This window comes from Larus michahellis, chromosome Z (assembly GCF_964199755.1).
Source record: "Larus michahellis chromosome Z, bLarMic1.1, whole genome shotgun sequence".
NCBI lineage: Eukaryota > Metazoa > Chordata > Aves > Charadriiformes > Laridae > Larus > Larus michahellis.
The window spans coordinates 44,278,199-44,286,989 of record NC_133930.1 but is presented as its reverse complement, the minus strand read 5'-3'; positions in this window follow the sequence as shown (position 1 = coordinate 44,286,989).

The following is an 8,791-nucleotide window of genomic DNA, read 5'->3' as shown; positions in this document are numbered from 1 at the left end:
TTCTTCCCACTGGTATGAAACAAATATAATGAAAGCAAGTGTTCCATGAACTCCACTCAGACCATTGCTGGAACAAATCCATCTCAGACCTTAAGAAAGAGGCAGGCAGAGAATAGGGAACTTTCTCTCTTTTACGGCTAAATTAAAGAAGCAAATGCCAAACGTGGAAGGCATTAAATAAGAAGACAGTGTATAAATTTGTAAGGCTATTTTTGTCCTAAGACATGAAGTTTAATTTAAGGAATATCCTTTCCACTATTTCTAAGCATTTATATTACAGCTTGTAGCACATAAGCACAAGCAGGGTCTGCAGAATAGGGTAGACTGTGAACAAAAGGAAGAAAGAGGTGCTAAATAGATTTGTGGGATGAATGTATAAAACCGATGGAAGAACAGAATGAAGCAAATATAAATGCTACCAACTGGATTTTACAAAAATGTTCGTGATGGTGTTATACTAAGTCCTAACCCTGTTAGCTCTACTTAAGGTCTGAATGCTAACACATCAGATAAAAGTGACTAGACACTGCTACACAAACAGCAGTTTCACCTGATGAACTGAATTGGCATTGGTTTTTTATTATTTTATTTTAATTTTTAATTATTTTATTATTGATAATAACTAATTATCCAATAATTACTCTAATAATTAATCTTGTGAATACTGCAGGAATTAACATTGATAGAAAATGACCTGGGTGGGAAAATGAAATATAGCTATGCACAATGGTATTTAAAGGTGGTAAAAATTTGCATCAGTTATAAGAGGTTCTTCCAAACAAAGGAATCCATTGAAATAAAGTGGGAGGAAGCCCTTAACTTATCACTAAAGACATTTAAAAACAGGCCAAAATAAACGACTGGAAAATTTAACACAATGACTAATCTCACACTGACTCCATAATCTTGCAATAGGAATGCAGCATGTTCCAAAACCTCTTTTCCATCCCTAATGTCTAATATCTGTAAGCCCCTGGACATGTTTGGGCTATCCAGCCATGGATATTAGGTCTGGCTCCAGAAAGCAGCATGATGCCAGTGTACAGCTCAGTTCCCAGAGTTTGGGAAGTCTCCAGAGCACCGCTGTTGCTAACCACTTTCCCAAAAGTGCCGACTTTAGTCTCATCTTTATAGTATCCCTAATCTGATCCACCCCTTTTGGGGAACTTTGAAAAGAGCAGTTGCCTCAGGCAAGTAGAAAGATGACAGCATAGCTCACCTCCACGAGGCACACAGAGGATGATTACTGTTTATTAGGAAGAACAAAATACTCATTTGCAACTTGTCTGAGAATGGCTGATAGCTTAGTGTATTTTGATGCATCAAAGCCCTGAACACAGTATTTCACCTGAAAAGAAAACCACTGTTATTATGCGGTGTTGTTACTGAGATCTACCAGCTCAATATTTTAATGCTTATTATTGGCACAGTGACAAGTTTACGGCTGACTCTGTTTCTCCATCACTTCTGGAGCCCTTAATATTTGTTAGCTGCAGAAAAGAGACACATTTTCAAAGCTATCTGTGACTGTGAATGATTCCTTTTTGAATGTCAAACTAGAAAATCTGATTTTCAAAGGTTAGGTGTTCAACATTTTCTGAAAATCAGGCTGCCTGGAAATGTCTCAGACTGTGCCCCTAACATGGATGCAACTGAATCATTCATCACTTTTGCAAATTAAACTTTTAAGACACAAAGACATTTTTCTTTCATGCCGGCATTCAGATACCACAGCTAAGGGCGTAGTAGAGGAATGGAGCGGAACTCTACTAACTGCTTTGACATCTTTTAATTTTAGGTGAAGTGTAGGAAGAAAGATGCATGTACCTGCATGAATGTAGAAGCTGTTCTTGTCATAAAATCTGATAATTATCCAAGCTATCTCCCTCCATATAGAAATCCATCTTAATTCATTTTTCTCTGGTATTTTAGCAAATGAACAAATGAACAAAAGGGAGTTCAGGCTGCTGACCATATCAAAAGTTGCACTGATTAACTAAAACTGCCTTTTAAAAGACCTAGTTAAATCAGAGCAAATGCTTGCCTGAGCACACTTAAATTAGTTTATTTATTGAGTCACACTGATTTATTTGAATTTGTTAATCTGGGTCAGGACTCTGAAACATTTGCATGCCTACTTCATGTTTAGTGTCTATTTAGTCTATACACATTTTGTTTTAGTACAATGAAAGAATGAAACTCTTCTAAGAAGGTGTAATAAACAAGTCTGACACTTTTTTATAGCAGGTCAACTCAATAAAGACATCACCATTTCTTGATGATATGAAGCCAGCTGTGCTTAAAGAGACCTATTGAAACACACCCAAAATCAGTTTGCCAGCTCCAAATTTATGTTGAATTAGATTTTTATTACTTTAATCAAATTGTTTTGAAAGATGGTTTTATTTTAACCACAGCTACTTTTGTGTGTAAACAAGGCCTTAGGCCTTGTATCATCACAGGATACATCAAGCATACCTACTAAATTGAACATTGCTATTTTTTGCTATAATTGCTATCATTGCAATTGATATGCTTTTGAATGGCATATTTCATGCCAGCCATCTTCAAATTCTAATATTCTAATTGAATTTCGATGTAGAACGAGACCAAATTAGGTATTACCCTTACAGAGTACAAGTCACATTTGTGTTGCTGTAATCTGAAACCACAAAAATGAAACTCCTACTCATATTTTTGTCCTTCAGACTATATAGAGTGGAAGTCTGCTTACCCACAAAGCTACTAATTTCTTCATGCTTCTCATATAGGAAACCCCAGAATTTCCTATTTCTTACAAAATTCTATTATATGAATTTTAAATAAGCATATAAAAAAATGAAACACAAACCTATTAGCTGCTTCAGTGAACGTCGGGTTATAAATGCTTGAAAAATCTGAAAATATGAAAAATTAACCAAACAAAATACTGTGATGGTTGAAATTGGTTTAACATAGTGACAGTGTGTGTGGTTTACATTTATTATTGTAGAACATGGTTATTTAAAACCTTTATCTAACTGACTTAACAGGTGACTAAATATGTGTTGCCTTCACAGTAACTTTTGCCTTTGTTAGGACCAAAAAAGGTTGGAGTCCTACTCTCTTCTTACATTTGCTTTAACAGCATGTGTGGTCTAGTTTGTAGTTTAGATTGGAACAGAGTTCAAAAAAGCAGAAGTCCAGCAAAGTATTGTGCAACATTTCCATGTTTATGGTACTGGATGTGCTGGATAAATACTCTCAATGATACTTACTATTTCATATATAAATAACAATCTCCAACTTTACAAGGATGCTACTCGATTTTTAAGTAAATATAAGAACGATGGGGACAGCCTTTTTAGTAGGCTTTGTAGCAGTAAGGCAAGGAGTAATGGTTTTAAACTAAAAGAGAGAAGATTAAAACGAGATACAAGGAAGAGATTTTTTATGATGAGGGTGGTGAAGCACTGGCACAGGTTGCCCAGAGAGGTGGTAGATGCCCCATCCCCGGAAACATTCAAGGTCAGGTTGGATGGGGCTCTGAGCAACCTGGTCTAGTTGAAGATGTCCCAGCCCATTGCAGGGGGGTTGGAGTAGCTGACCTTTAAAGGTCTCTTCCAACCCAAACTATTCTAAGATTCTATGATTCTATGGTTCTGTGTATGCAGTTAACTGTTACAGCACTGTGTTGGCAGGACCTGAGTCATAAATATTAAAAAATTACTAATGATATCCTGCCTCCAACTCTTCCAAAGAGGCCCACTCCACATTCTCTTTATATATGTCCATCCCCTTCCTGTAAAAAGACAAGACTATCTGCACTTCTTTTTATTGTCTGCTCCCGTAACACCTCAGAAACTGAAGTACAGTCAGTTGATTACAGATTAAGTCACTCCAATTCCATCAAGCATACATGTTAGTTCTTTCCCAAGCTGTTTTCTGGGAGGCAGTCAGGGAGCACCTCCACATGGAGCACACTTGACCAACACAGTTGATCCCACACAGTCCTCCAAAGCTACATCAGCTTGCCTTGCTCTCCCACACATTCCCACATCACGCCTCATAGCGTGCACCACATAGTCTCAAGAACCACGCTATAAACAAATTACACTGCCAGTCTGCAGCATGCATGGGGTGGAAAAAAGCTATCGGGTGCGTAGGGTGTCAACAGGAGCCCCAGGCTGATTGGTGTGCAGGCAGACACGTGCAACTTTTTCCAGGAGCGATCAATCCCAGATTATATATAGGTAAATCAATTCAAAATAATTGGCCTGAAGGCCAGGTGTTGAATGCCCTCAATAATGTTCACAAGACTTTACACCAGCAAAGATAACCTTAAAGATGTATAGCCAGCATAACAATGTCTAACTGATCCTACAGCATGAAGCGCAGTAGTCTCATCGGCTACAAGGTCTAACTCAGTGGGGTGACTGTCGATCGATACAATTACTTACTATCCTGCCTGTTCATAATTTTTCTTTCTGACTAAAGCAAGAGAGAGGAGGGATGCTCACACTGGAAAGCCCTGCACATTCTAGTGAATAAATTACTGTTTTGGGGAGTATTCACGCCTAGTTTAGGTCTCTAACTTAGGACACCAATCTTCCAAACAGCTCTGCACAGTCAATAAAAGGATAAACTACTCCAGATGTGGAGCAAGAACCTAATTTAGATGCCTTCATTTGCCCTCACTTCTCCATTGAAACAGACACCACTTGGGAAAGCATTACATTCATTCCCAGCCCCCCCTGGTCTGGTAAGTCACAAGGTTTTTCTTTTGTAACTTTAGAGTTCAGAAGTTATTATTTATGGGTCTCTGAGGGTACATCAAATCCAAGAACTCAGCAGTACGCACATGTCCATATTCAGTCATCTGCACAGGCTACTGTGAGTGACACCTCATTGGGCCTTTTCTACTGGATGGATGTTGGTGTATGAGTAGGACTTTTACTGCCTCCCTTGACCCCCATGCACTGTAATGCCAAGGTTCTGAGAACTACTGACAGTTTGGTAAGAGGCTACCTTTCACTGACAGGTGAAATCCTCCATTGGTAAAGAATTAAATCCCTTCTTCGAGAAGAAAAAGTGCACTCTCACTGTGTTTCTCCGTGAGGCACATACTAAGATATTCCTGGATGCAGAAACTGAAATTTTATCAGCTAATTAATTCACAGGACTCCTACCAGACATTTTTAATTGCAGTTGTAAATCTCTTGAAATGTAGAAAAAGCAATATAATCCAATAAAAGAAATGTGCTTAGAAATAATTTGAGAGAAATTACCCACACATATAGCCCATGTATATTTAATTACATCTGAATGTGAACCGCTAAACTTTGAGGTCAACTGTTTTTGTGTCTATCTGATTTCCTTATTTTCTAAACAGTCCAAATGTAAAATAGGTCAGAGAAATAATTAAAGAAAACATGAGTTGGGAAGGAGATCCATTAGGGAAGGGAGTGCAATAAAACAGAAAAGACATCAGAATTAAACAAGAAGGTGCCTGGGAGTACTTACAATAAATCCAGATCAGATACATAGTGGCTTTTCTGGCTGCCAAAATGACCCCTAGTGATGCAAGACTGTTAATCTATGATAATTCGGAGATGTGATATAGAGAAAAAAGTTAATTGCTGAGACAGGAAAGGATGGTAAACAGAAAACGTAGCCAATGTGGGAATTCAGAAAGCTATTAGATCTTTTACTATCCAGTCATGGGATATATTTTCCTATATGGTGCTTTGTGAAAAAGAGCAACAGTTGCCTTACTCATTATTTTTAGACCTACTCTGAAAACTGAAAAGCTGAATTTGATGATACCATTTCTGTTGTTGGAAAACCTACATTGAAGAAGAGGGGCCAGAGAGTTATTTCCCTACGTTTAGTTCCACATGAGAAAAGATTTCCTTCCTTCATGAGAGCACCATGAGCCCCAAAGTCCTTATCCAAAATGGCAGTTATAAATGCAGACAGAATCCAAATGCTCATTAAATAAACACAGACTAGTACATTTTTAAACCATTTTAAGAAGTTAATTTCTTGACAAAGGATATATAACCCTGGATGTAGATGATCATATTCCACATGGCTAAAAAGTGTGGAAAGAGAAGAGTCCAGCTAGTTTAGTGTCTACTACAGGCTGCCTGATCAAGGGGAGCCTATTGACGAAGCCTTCTTACTCCAGATACAGGGGGCATCATGCTTGCAGGGACTTCAACCACCCCTACATCTGCTGGAAAAGTAGCACAGCAAGCTGTGGGCAATCCAGGAGACTCCTGGAGTGCATTGAGGATAACTTCTTAAGCCAGGCAACTGACAGCCCCACCAGAGGAAATGCAATACTGGACCTGTTGGTCACCAATGCAAGTGAGCTAATCGCAGGCATCAAGATAGGAGGCAGCGTGGGCTGCAGTGGTTGTGCACTGGTGGAGTTCACAGTCCTGAGGGATATGGGTCTGGTGAAGAGTAAAGTCAGGACCCTGAATTTTAGGAAAGCAAACTCCCAGCTTTTCAAGGAGTTAGTCAATAGGACCCCTGGGAAACTGCCCTCAGGAACAAGGGAGCAGAACAGAGCTGGCAGATCTTTAAGGAGGCTTTCCACACAGTGCAAGAGCTCCCGATCCCCAGGTGTAAGAAATCAGGAAAGGAAGGCAAGAGACTGGCATGGCTTAGTTGAGATCTATTGGAGATGCACAGGTAGTGGAAGTAGGGACAGGTATCTTGAGAAGAGTATGGGGATGCTGCCCAGTTGTGTAGGGATGGGGTCAGGAAGGCCAACACACAGCTGCAACTGAACTTGGGAACTGACACAAAGAATAATAAGAAGGGCTTCTACAGGTATGTCAGCCAGAAAAGGACGGTCAAAGAAAGCGTACCCCCCAATGAGCAAGACTTGCAAACTGGTAACAACAGATAAGGAGAAGGCTGAGGTACCCAACAACTGTTTTGGCTCAGTCTTCACTGGCAGCCTCTCTCCCCACATCCCTTGAGCGGATGGACCTCAACGCAGTGACTGGGTGAGCAAAGCCCCTCCCACTGGAAGAAAAGATCGAGTTCGTGATCACCTGAGGAATCTGAACATACAGGAGTCTATGGGACCTGATGAGATGCATCCCAGAGTCCTGAGGGAATTGGCTGATGTAGTTGCCAAGACACTCTACGTGATATTTGAAAATATCAAATATCAGTCAAGTGAAGTCCCCAGTGACTGGAAAAAGGGAAACATAGCACCCATTTTTCAATGGAGTAGAAAGGAGGATGCTGGGAACTACCGCCCTGTCAGTCTCACCTCTGTGCCTATGAACATCATGGAACAGATCCTCCTAGAAGCTACCCTAAGGCACATGGAGGACAGGGAGGTGACTCGAGACAGCCAGCATGGCTTCAGCAAGGGCAAGTCCTGCCTGACCAACCTAGTAGCCTTCTATGATGGAGTGACTACATCAGCGGACAAGGGAACAGGTAAGGATGTCATCTGTCTGGATTTCTGTAAGGCCTTTGGCATGGTCCCCCACAACATCCTTCTCTAAATTGGAGACACATGGATTTCATGGGTGAACTGTTCAGTGGATGAGGAATTGGTTGGATGATTGCATCCAGAGGGTAGTGGTCGATGGCTTGATGTCCAGATTGGTGACAAGTGGTGGCCCTCAGCAATCCGTATTGGGACCAGTACTGTTCAGTACCTTCATCAAGGACATAGACAGTGGGATTGAGTGCACCCTCAGCAAGTTTGCAAACAACATCAAGCTGAGGCGTGTGGTTGACATGCTTGAGGGATGGGATGCCATCCAGTGGGACCTGGACAGGCTCGAGAAGTGGGCCAGTGGGAAACTCGTGAGGTACAACATGGCCAAGTGCAAAGTTGTGCACGTGGGTTGGGGCAATCCCCGGTGGGAACAGGGGAACAGGGAAAAGGCTGGGGGATGAAGAGATTGAGAGTAGCCCTGCCAAGAAGGACTTGGGGGTACTGGTGGATGAAAAGCTGGACATGAGGTGGCAATGTGTGCTCGCAGCCCGGAAAGCCAACCACATCCTGGGCTGCATCAAAAGAACCGTGACCAGAGGATTGAGGGAGATGATTCTGCCCCACTGCTCCTCTCTGGTGAGTCCTTACCTGGAGTACTGTGTCCAGCTCTGGAGCCCTGAGCACAGGAAAGACATGGACCTGTTGGTGCGGGTCCAGAGGAGGGCCACAAAAATGATCAGAGGGCTGGAGCACCTCTCCTATGAGAAAATGCTGAGACAGTTGGGGTTGTTCAGCCTGGAGAAGAGAAGGCTCCGGGGAGACCTTTAAGGGGGCAGACTTAAAGAAAGATGGGGACAAACTTTTTAGCAGGGCCTGTAGCAGTAGGACAAAGGGTAATGGCTTTAAACTAAAAGAGGGAAGATTAAAAGTAGGTATAAGGCAGAAATTTTTTACAATGAGGGTGATGAAACACTGGCACAGGTTGCCCAGAGAGGTGGTAGATACCCCATCCCTGGAAACATTCAAGGTCAGGTTGGACGGGGCTCTGAGCAACCTGGTCTAGTTGAAGATGTCCCTGCCTATTGCAGGGGGGTTGGACTAGACGACCTTTAAAAGTCCGTTCCGATGCAAACTGTTCTATGATTCTATGATTTTCTGTTACGATTTTTGTTGTCATTCCAAATTCCAAACTTCAACATCAATATTTCCATCATCATTATTATTATTATTACTATATGAGACTTGCATTTTTTTAACTGAAAGATGTATGTGAAAACCTCTGCCTATAAATGATGCAATGGTTCATGCCATGCCCTGCTTTTTAGACTAGCTGGCAAA